The following is a 9,175-nucleotide window of genomic DNA, read 5'->3' as shown; positions in this document are numbered from 1 at the left end:
CACCCCTTCATTATTTAGCCAGATAAGACTTGAAACTTAAAAACTCCGATTCAGTCTTCCACCTCTATGAATAATTAACCCTACATTTGGCCCTGGACTAGAGGGCAGAGAGAATGAATAAACCAGATTCAAAAGGTCACTGGTAATCAAACTGCTGAGTCACAACGAGGGTAAGAAATAGAGTTTATATTATTATTAATTATTGAACCCGGGTCAGTAAGATTCTGTCCTTAAAAAACAAAAAGTTGACTTTGCTTTAACACTCTGGATGTCTTGGCTTCTGTTCGCGATGCTAATCTGTATTTCTTCATCCAGTGACTTTCATCATCTTTTGTTGTATAATGAGGACTGTGTTCACCCAGACACCTTTTTTGATACCTGGGATCACCAAGGAGTCCATCCAGAGCCTCTTCTCACACCCTTCTTCCTGTTTTCCTCTGTGTTCCTCATCCCTCTCTCTGAGGAGATTCAGTGATGCAGAACCGATGTTCTAGCACGCACGATGAGGAAGACTTTGGATGTTGTGGGCCACACATCCGGGGGAATAGGATGCAGTTGTGATACCAGACAGAATTTGGGCCATGATTAGTGAGTCCTTCCCTTGGGTGAGGAGGAGAGGATGGGAGGAAAAAGCAAAGCAGTAAGCAGAATGATGTTTTCCTAGTTCAACTTTGTTAGATGCAAATTATGGTCATATGCAACTAACCTGCATTAGTAAATAAAAATGTACAGGCAAAATGTACTATTAGTGCAGAAGTAGTGTGACATTCAGGGAGAAATTAGAAATTACTCAATGGATGGTTGTAAATCCTCTTGGCGATCCATAAACTCGGAAAAAATTGTCATTTTCCAATAAAGTCAATACAAGCCATGTAAAATCATAGGAGGCTAAGGACCCCTTCCTCACTCACTGACCAGAGTGCTACTCTGATTGAGTGAAATGTTCATTGCTGCCACTGAACTGTAACATCAGGATTTATTTAATTTCATTTTTATACTCTTCCCGTCTTTTGTACTTATTTTGTTCATAACTGTTTGTTTTTATTGTGTATACTGATGCACTAAAAGAATTGAATTGAATTCCCCTGTATTATGAATACTGCAAAGGAAAGCAAATAGCGGCCCGTGCAACAAAAATATTAGGCCCCTGATCAAAGCTGAAGTTTTTCTTTCACAGTCAACATCAAAACTTTTGCATATTTTTTTCACAAATCCACTGATGGTAACAATGTAAATAACATATATATCCCCATTTATATCCCAATAAACATGACCTTGTAACAACAAATATAATCAGTGATTTGTGTCTCAAACACAAATAGGTAGCAGTCTAATAGGTGTGGTGTGCTGATTTTGTTTTCAAAGGCAACAATGACAACAGTAAGTGGAACAGGTCACTGTTTATTGAGTGTGGAAAACCTTTAAATTGCATTTTAAGTCTTGTAGTGCAACACACAGCATACATTTGTGTGAACAATTTTTTGCCAAATGAGTTTTATAGTCACATAAGCTGCTGTAACTCTGTTAGCACTCACTAGCTAATGGGTAAAAATGACATCTGCTCTCAGATACAACCCTAAAACAACTAGTTTTATAAATTGGTTTTATTCTTAAAAGAAATAAAATACTCAAAAATAAAATATTCTAAGAAAAAATGCATTGACAACATATAGGGCTGCATCTCCACCACGCCTGTAGAGCAATGTTGGTCCCCCCAATGATTTTCTGGCCTGTGGAGTACTGTACTGTATATACTGTACATCTGTACAGTATCTGTACTGTAGTACAGTATATGGAGGGAATGCTAAGAAAATACTACCATGACCTTAAAGTTGTACCCTGCTGCTGTATATCAGGTAGAGTTCTGGGGTTTAGATTTATCCATTAGTATTATATTCCTTGCAATGACTGGAAGTGTTTTGTTGGGGAACGGCCAACGGGAACAGGGGAGTGACAAGGTCTATCTATCTATCTGTCCATTATCAAATATTTCCTGTGAGAAGTAAACTCCAACCTTACAACCTAATAAAGAATTCATGGAGCAGATTGTCGTCATTGATACACCCATGGAGGCAGCACTTTCACTTTCTGCTTCAGCCTGGAAATACATCAACTTGAGGAGCAGTAGACAACTTCAGGCATCTCTCTCTCCCACACTCTCCATTCCTTTCTTTTCAAAAAATCTCTTCTGGCATTGAGACAGACGTGGGGGAAAATGTGGGGTGACAGCAGGGACAGTCTGGTTAGTTGGGTTTGCAGAGACTGTTTCAAATGTCAGATAGCAGGGATCAATTTATGAGGAAATGGTTGAAAAGGACAGACTTCGAAAACCTTAAGTTGTGGAAAAAACCTGTTTTTTAAAAAGGCGTCCCAATAACAGACGCACAAAATGGGCGCTGATGATGACTTATGTTGAGTAACAGGATGCAGCGTTAAATGACTATCTGTGGGTGTGAGTCAGAACTGGAGATTTGTGTTTAATCTGGATTAATGATGACGAAGAGGCCCCATTGGCCCGCAGTTTATGATTTAATGAAAGCAGGGAAGAGGCAGACCCCCTGGGGTGATCTGACTGTGTGTGTGTGTGTGTGTGTGTGTGTGTGTGTGTGTGTGTGTGTGTGTGTGTGTGTAGCCTATCCACTGGTGTTTAAAAGCGTGAGTGCAAACAGCCACTTCAAGAGAACAACACCCTGCAGAGATAAGACCGGCTAAGTACAAGGCTCAATTATTTACTGTTTCAGGGGTTTAAGAGAATTGGAGGGGCTTCATGAAAATTGATGCTTTTGTTGTGGGTCACCTCTAATCTGAGTGCACGTTGGTGGTGGAAGAGTCTTTCTCTCTGACTGGGGCGGCTGCCATGACTGGCAGGAGGAAACCAGCTCCTGTTTAATGATGACGAACGATCTGATGCTTTTGAAGGGGGTAAAAAAAAGAGCTGCATGCTGCGGCTCTGCAGGCACTCGGATCTGAAGCTGCCGCAATGAGATGATCTCCTAAATTATCGCTGAGAAGCAGTGAATGGAAACAGCACTTAATGATATGTTATGATGTTGTCGGTGTGGGAAGCATGCAGGCTTCAAGCTGCTTGTGTTGACAGAAATAGAATAAACAGAAACAACACGCCGTCTTTGTTGTCATTGTTACTGTAACTAATGTGAAGTTAGATGGTAGCTGTGGTAGCTGCAACTAGTTTGTAACTAGTATTTGTAACTTGTTTTCATTATTAATTAAGGTGATGATTATTTCCTGGATTAGGCTAATCGTTTGGTTCGTAAAATGTCAGAAAAGTAAGCAATGACCGTCATTGTTTCAAATCACTCGTATAGTCTGGCCAAGAGGCCAAAACACAAAGATATTCATCATTTCCTATCATAGAAGATGACTCAGATCCTTACAACAGAAATTATTAAGCTTTTTGCCAATTAATATACTAATCATTTTAGCTATAATTTTAGCACTGAAGAGATGTTTATAATTACTGGTTTAATACTTTTTTTATAATTATGATGAATTGCTGCTCAACTATCAAGATGAAACGCCATCTCTAAACATGTTTTGAAGTATTTTTTAAACGGGAGAACACAACAAATACCAACATGATATAAAATTCATTCAACAGGAGAAGTCAATTCTTGTTGTCTTCATCCGTATCTTGAACTTCTTGGGCTTATTTTGGAATAAATTTGTGTAAAATGAGATTCATTTTGTGGACCAACTTCCTTTACCAATGTTTATTGTGATGATTGACATCAGTGTAGGACCGGTAACTCCATATACTGCATAGTTTTATAGGGCTGCAACTAACAATTATTTTCATTATTCATAATGTGCCAATTATTTTCTTGATCATTTGATTAATCAGTTAAATGTTTGGCCAGTCAAACCTTTACATTTGAGAAGATAAAACTAGAGTTTATGAATGGTTTTCAAAATATAATACATTTTCTGTCAGTGGACTATTTGAATAATTGACTCGTTTCAACTCTACATTAGGGCTACAACTATCAATTATTTTCATTACCAATTAATCTACTGATGACTTTTCTGTCATCCAAAAATGAGTTTACTATGATATAAAACAGAGAAAAGCAGCACATTTTCTCATTTATGAGGCTGGTTGTAGAGAATGACATTAGCATCAACCAATTAATTGATTCTCAAAATAGTTGCTGATTATTTCAACTGACTACTCCACTAATTATTTCAGCTCTACTCTACATAGTTTAAAATGTCCTTATTTTTGTGTTTTGATGGGAACAACATACTGTAACATCAGTTTAACCCAGCAGAGTGATGTAATGTATTGCGGCTGACGTTAGAGTTGTTGTTTGTTGTCCAAGTTTTATGTTAGTTATTAAAGTAAAACAAGTTGGACTGAAGAAGCTGTCCCTGTGCTTTTACTATTACCTACCACCTGAAATTAGCTGTGCAATGTCCCCATACCCTAAGGTGACGTCTTCAGATTGCTTGTTTTGTCTAACCAACAGTCCAAAGTGCAAAGATATTCAATGTACAATAATATAAAATAGAGAAAGGCATAAAATCCTCACAATGTGAGGATGTAACCATTGATTGTCTTTATTTTTTATAAATTTTATTATTATAAATTATTAATAAATCACTTAGTAGATCATCAAAATTGTTAATTCACTGCTCATCGGCTAAAGAATGAATCGACTGTTTCAGCTCTAGAATAAATCCCGACTGCGAACTTGGCACCAAGATCAAACCGCCGCTGGTTCTGATTTCACCCCCCAAGAAGATAACATGTGCAGGACACAGCAGGAGTCGACAACCCTAACAACAACAGCACTGACAGCACTTCTGCTAGTCTGTGGTAGAGTCAGAGCAACGTCAGACTGCATTTGTACAAATACACGTTGAATTCCTCAGATTCACAGAAGACTGGCTGGCAAGAAGATCAAAGCGTGGAAACATTCCTGTATATTAGGTTCACCTGTCAGAGCACCTAAAGACATCAATCATGGCTTCTGAGGAGGGTGGTCTGCAGACGGTGGAGCTTCATGTTGCAGTCTGACCAAAAAAAAAAGAAAAAAAACTGGTGCTGTGTTCTCTCAGGTTGAAATATTCAGCACCGCTGGGATCCATCTTTAAACAAAAGTTCATGAACAGCATTAGAGAACAGTCTTGGTGCATTTTATCATATTAAGTGAGGGTCAACATGTGCATTTTGCTCACAATGACAGTCCAGCAAGACATATGGTAGATCTACTGTACTATTACTCACAATACTATTAATCGATTAATGGTTTTATCTAAAAACTGTCAGAAAATAGTGAAAAATACCTGTAATAATCTCCCGTAGCCAAACGTGATGTATTCATATTACTTGTTTTATTTGACCAGCAGTCCAAAACAGCCACACTATATGGCAAAGACAAGCATCAAATTCTCACATCTGAGAAGCTGGAACCAGCAAATATTTGACATTTTTACTTGAGAAATTATTAAAACGATAAATCAATCATCAAAAGAGTTTCCAATTAATTTTCTAGCAATCGAGCAATCAAACAATGCATAACATCCTGGCAACTGTTGCAGGATGTAATGTGTAACTTTTGACCACATTGCATTGACTATCAGTTTATTATTTTATTTGTAATTTTACATCATTTTTGTATTGATCTCAGAAAAGTCTTATGATTTCGCAGCTCTAAAGTCTATTTGTTTCACTAAGTATAAAATAGACTTACCATAACACATTGTGAATGATGAGGTATGCACTGCTGGAAATCACTTATTTTTATGCTTATGTTGACCTTTTTACAATAATATGTGCCATTAACACCTCAACTAGTTTATATAGTGTACTTAGCAAGTGGATATTCAACATCAACATCTGTACAAACAAGCTACTGTTTTCTTGTTATGTATTTCATGTGATATTTGTTTTGAAATTGCATATCCTTATTCATCTAGAAATTCACTTACATGTGTTTATCATATACTACACCCCCATATCTTACATTCCTATACATGAATTTTACAGCTGTACACACTGAACATGTTTAACTCCACATGCAAAAAAGAAATAAGATATGTTCATGCGGTGAACCTTTTTGAAGAGTTATTAATGCATTTTTTGTGAAAAACTGTGCCCCTTTCACCTCATTACAAGCTTGGGTTAATAATGTTTAATGCAATATCGTTTCATGTCCGTGAAGTTCCACTTTGCATGCATTAGCAGAACAAGAGAGTGTGAGACTTATCTTGTATGATAAGCATTGCATAGCAAAGCGGCCAGATGTTAAATCCCAAATAATTCGCCCTAGATTTAACTCTTGCATTTATCTCTCTGCCAAATCTGGCTCTGCTTTGTGGCTTTAAGATGTAGTCTTTCATTTCCAAAAGTGGGGGTGTTTATGTGCTACTACAAATGACCTACAGTTTTGCTAGCTTTAGCATGTGTGAGTGTGTCTCATGTTTCTTGTGGGAACTCCTTGCAGAAAGCCGCACTAAGTGACAATTCTGGACTTTTATTTGCTGACGATTATCAAAAGTGAAACGTGAGCGCATTCCTGAGGGCCAAGGTAGAGCTGTGTGGCTACACAGCTGAGGGCTTATTGAAAGATGAGCGCTCAGCAGGAAATTAGCCTACAGTAGGATCCAGAGGGGTCACAGAAACACACACACACACACACATAAATGCATGCTTATACACATGCATTCCCTATTCACCTTCCCCCCCACTGATGATGATCCCTTTTTTATATGATCATAACACGCATCCCATCATTATGTTCAGGCAATAAGTCACAGTTGACTGCTGAATCGTAACATGACCTGGTCTTTGTGTTCAGTCCTCGTATGAGTCTGAGCTCTGCAGACTCTCTGACTTGTAAAGTTGTACAACTGTGCTGCACTCAGGCATTGCGTGCCCCAGATTTGGGGTGGGAGTAGTGTTGTGAGGCTGTGAGAGAGCGACAGCTGACTAGCAGGGACCAGAGAGAAGGGGAGGGAGGTGAAGAGGGAGGGGGAGGGAGGTGAAGAGGGAGGGGGAGGGGGAGGTGGTGGTGCTCAGACAGAGTCCATTGCTGGGATCCCGGGGGAAACTGAGCCAGAAGAGAAGGGACTACAGTTGCAGCTGTTGTTGCTCAAACACACACACATAGATTATTCTTAGCCCATCTTTAAATGAACCCGGCATCTTTTTTAATCTAGAATGCTCACTGACCTGTTCATTGAGTGTTATGTAGAGTCATAATGTGTTCCTGTGAGATGGTGTTAAAGCTGAGAGAATATTGATCAAAGCACATTTTTATGGCTTTTCAATCTTGAATTTGGGCAGCAACTAACGATTATTTTCAATATCGATTAATATGCAGATTTTTTTTTTAGTAATTGATGAATTGTGTAATCTGCGAAATGTCAGAAAATAGTGAAAAATGGCCATCATAATTTCCCTGAGCCCTAGGCAATATCTTGTTCGGTCAGCATTTATCTAGATTGTTGTCTGTTGATTTTCTGTGAATTGACTAATTTGATTAATCGACTAATGATAAATGTCAGTCTGAGTTAAAAATGTACTTTCATTATCGTGATGTTCCAGTAACACCAGTTTCTGCAGACCCTGCAAACTGCAACAGGGAAGTCTTTGTTTTCGGGGTCCATATTTCAAGTTCAAATTAATTAATTTATGTTTTGTCTTTAACTGAGTATCTCTCAAGTGACTTCACAAGGAAAGAAAAGTCTACTTATGTCTAATAAACATTCACACGATAAAACGATGTAATGCAGTGCGCAACAACATGAAACACAACAACACAAACTAGTCTAGGGCTACAACTAATGATTATTTTATTATCATTGAATAATCTGCAGATTATTTTCTATTAGCTGATTAATAATTTTGTCAAAAAAAAAAAAATGCAAGCCACAATTTCCAAGTCCATGATGACATCTTCAAATTACTTGTTTTGTCTAACAAGCAGTCAAAACCCAGAGATTCAGTTTACAATGATATAAAAGAGATAAAAGCAGAATATCCTCACAACAGAGAAGCTGGAACCAATGCATATTTGGCATTTTTGCTAGAAAAAATGACTTAAACGATTAATTTCTTAGAAAAATAGTTGTTGAAATTTCTGTCGATCGACTAATCAATTAATAGGTTAATTGTTGCAGCTCGAAAAGAGCCACAGAACATCATGTAAGAGTTATTTCTACACATAGAGCAGATTTATTTTAGTACCGCAGGACCGCTGCAGTAGGTATTACTTGCTTTTCTTGGACAAAGTGCTCGGGGACTGAAAGATGACCTGACTGATGTGGTTTGATGTGTATCTCATAAGAAGTGTCATGAAGAGCCTGTGATGAACTGCAGGGCTGCAGAGTTCGTGTTGCTTTTGTTTATTTATTGAAGACACTGATGGAGTTGATGTACAGATTTAGAATCAATTTAGTGCACAGTTGATGCACAGGCAGTGAGTGACTTGCTGGCTTTGCCCTCAATGAACCTGTTAGTCATGCGGCAGCACTTTACTGTAGTGAGCATGCAGAGCAGAGCAGAAACAAATCAGACTGAGAGCTACAGCTGAAAGCAAAAGCTTGTTGCTAGAGTCGGATATTTTTCAGTTTTTTAAAAACTTTTTTTTGTTATGCTAGATTATAAATATATAAGAGTGACTGATTCCACTCTCATGTGTAAGGTAAATATGAAGCTACCACCAGCAGCCAGTTAGCTTAGTATAAAGACTGGAAGCAGGGGGAAACAGCTAGCCTGGCTCTGTCCAAAATCTGCCTAAAAGCACCTCTGAAGCTCACTAATTAATACTTAACTCTTTTTAAATTTGTACAAAAACCTTAGTGTAAAATTGACATATTGCGGTTTTACAAGTGGTTATGTGCCAGACTTCCTGAATTCAGGGACCCAGTGGAGACTCCAGGAAGTTACTCCTCCCAGCCAAGAAATGGTCCGATGCATAATCCCTGGGAAAACCCCAACCTGTCGGTTTAACAATTTGGGTTTTGTACAGATTAAAAAAAGAGATATGTATTGTGCTTCCTTTTTCCAGTCTTAGTTACTAAGTTAACCACCCGCTAGCTGTCGCTTCATATTTAGTGTACAGACATGTGAGTGGAATCGATCTTCTCATCTAACTCTTGGCAAGAAAGCCAAATGTGTGTAAATATTCCTTCAAACTATAGTATTAGT

This window comes from Siniperca chuatsi, linkage group LG2, assembly GCF_020085105.1.
Source record: "Siniperca chuatsi isolate FFG_IHB_CAS linkage group LG2, ASM2008510v1, whole genome shotgun sequence".
NCBI lineage: Eukaryota > Metazoa > Chordata > Actinopteri > Centrarchiformes > Sinipercidae > Siniperca > Siniperca chuatsi.
This window is presented reverse-complemented; position numbering follows the sequence as displayed.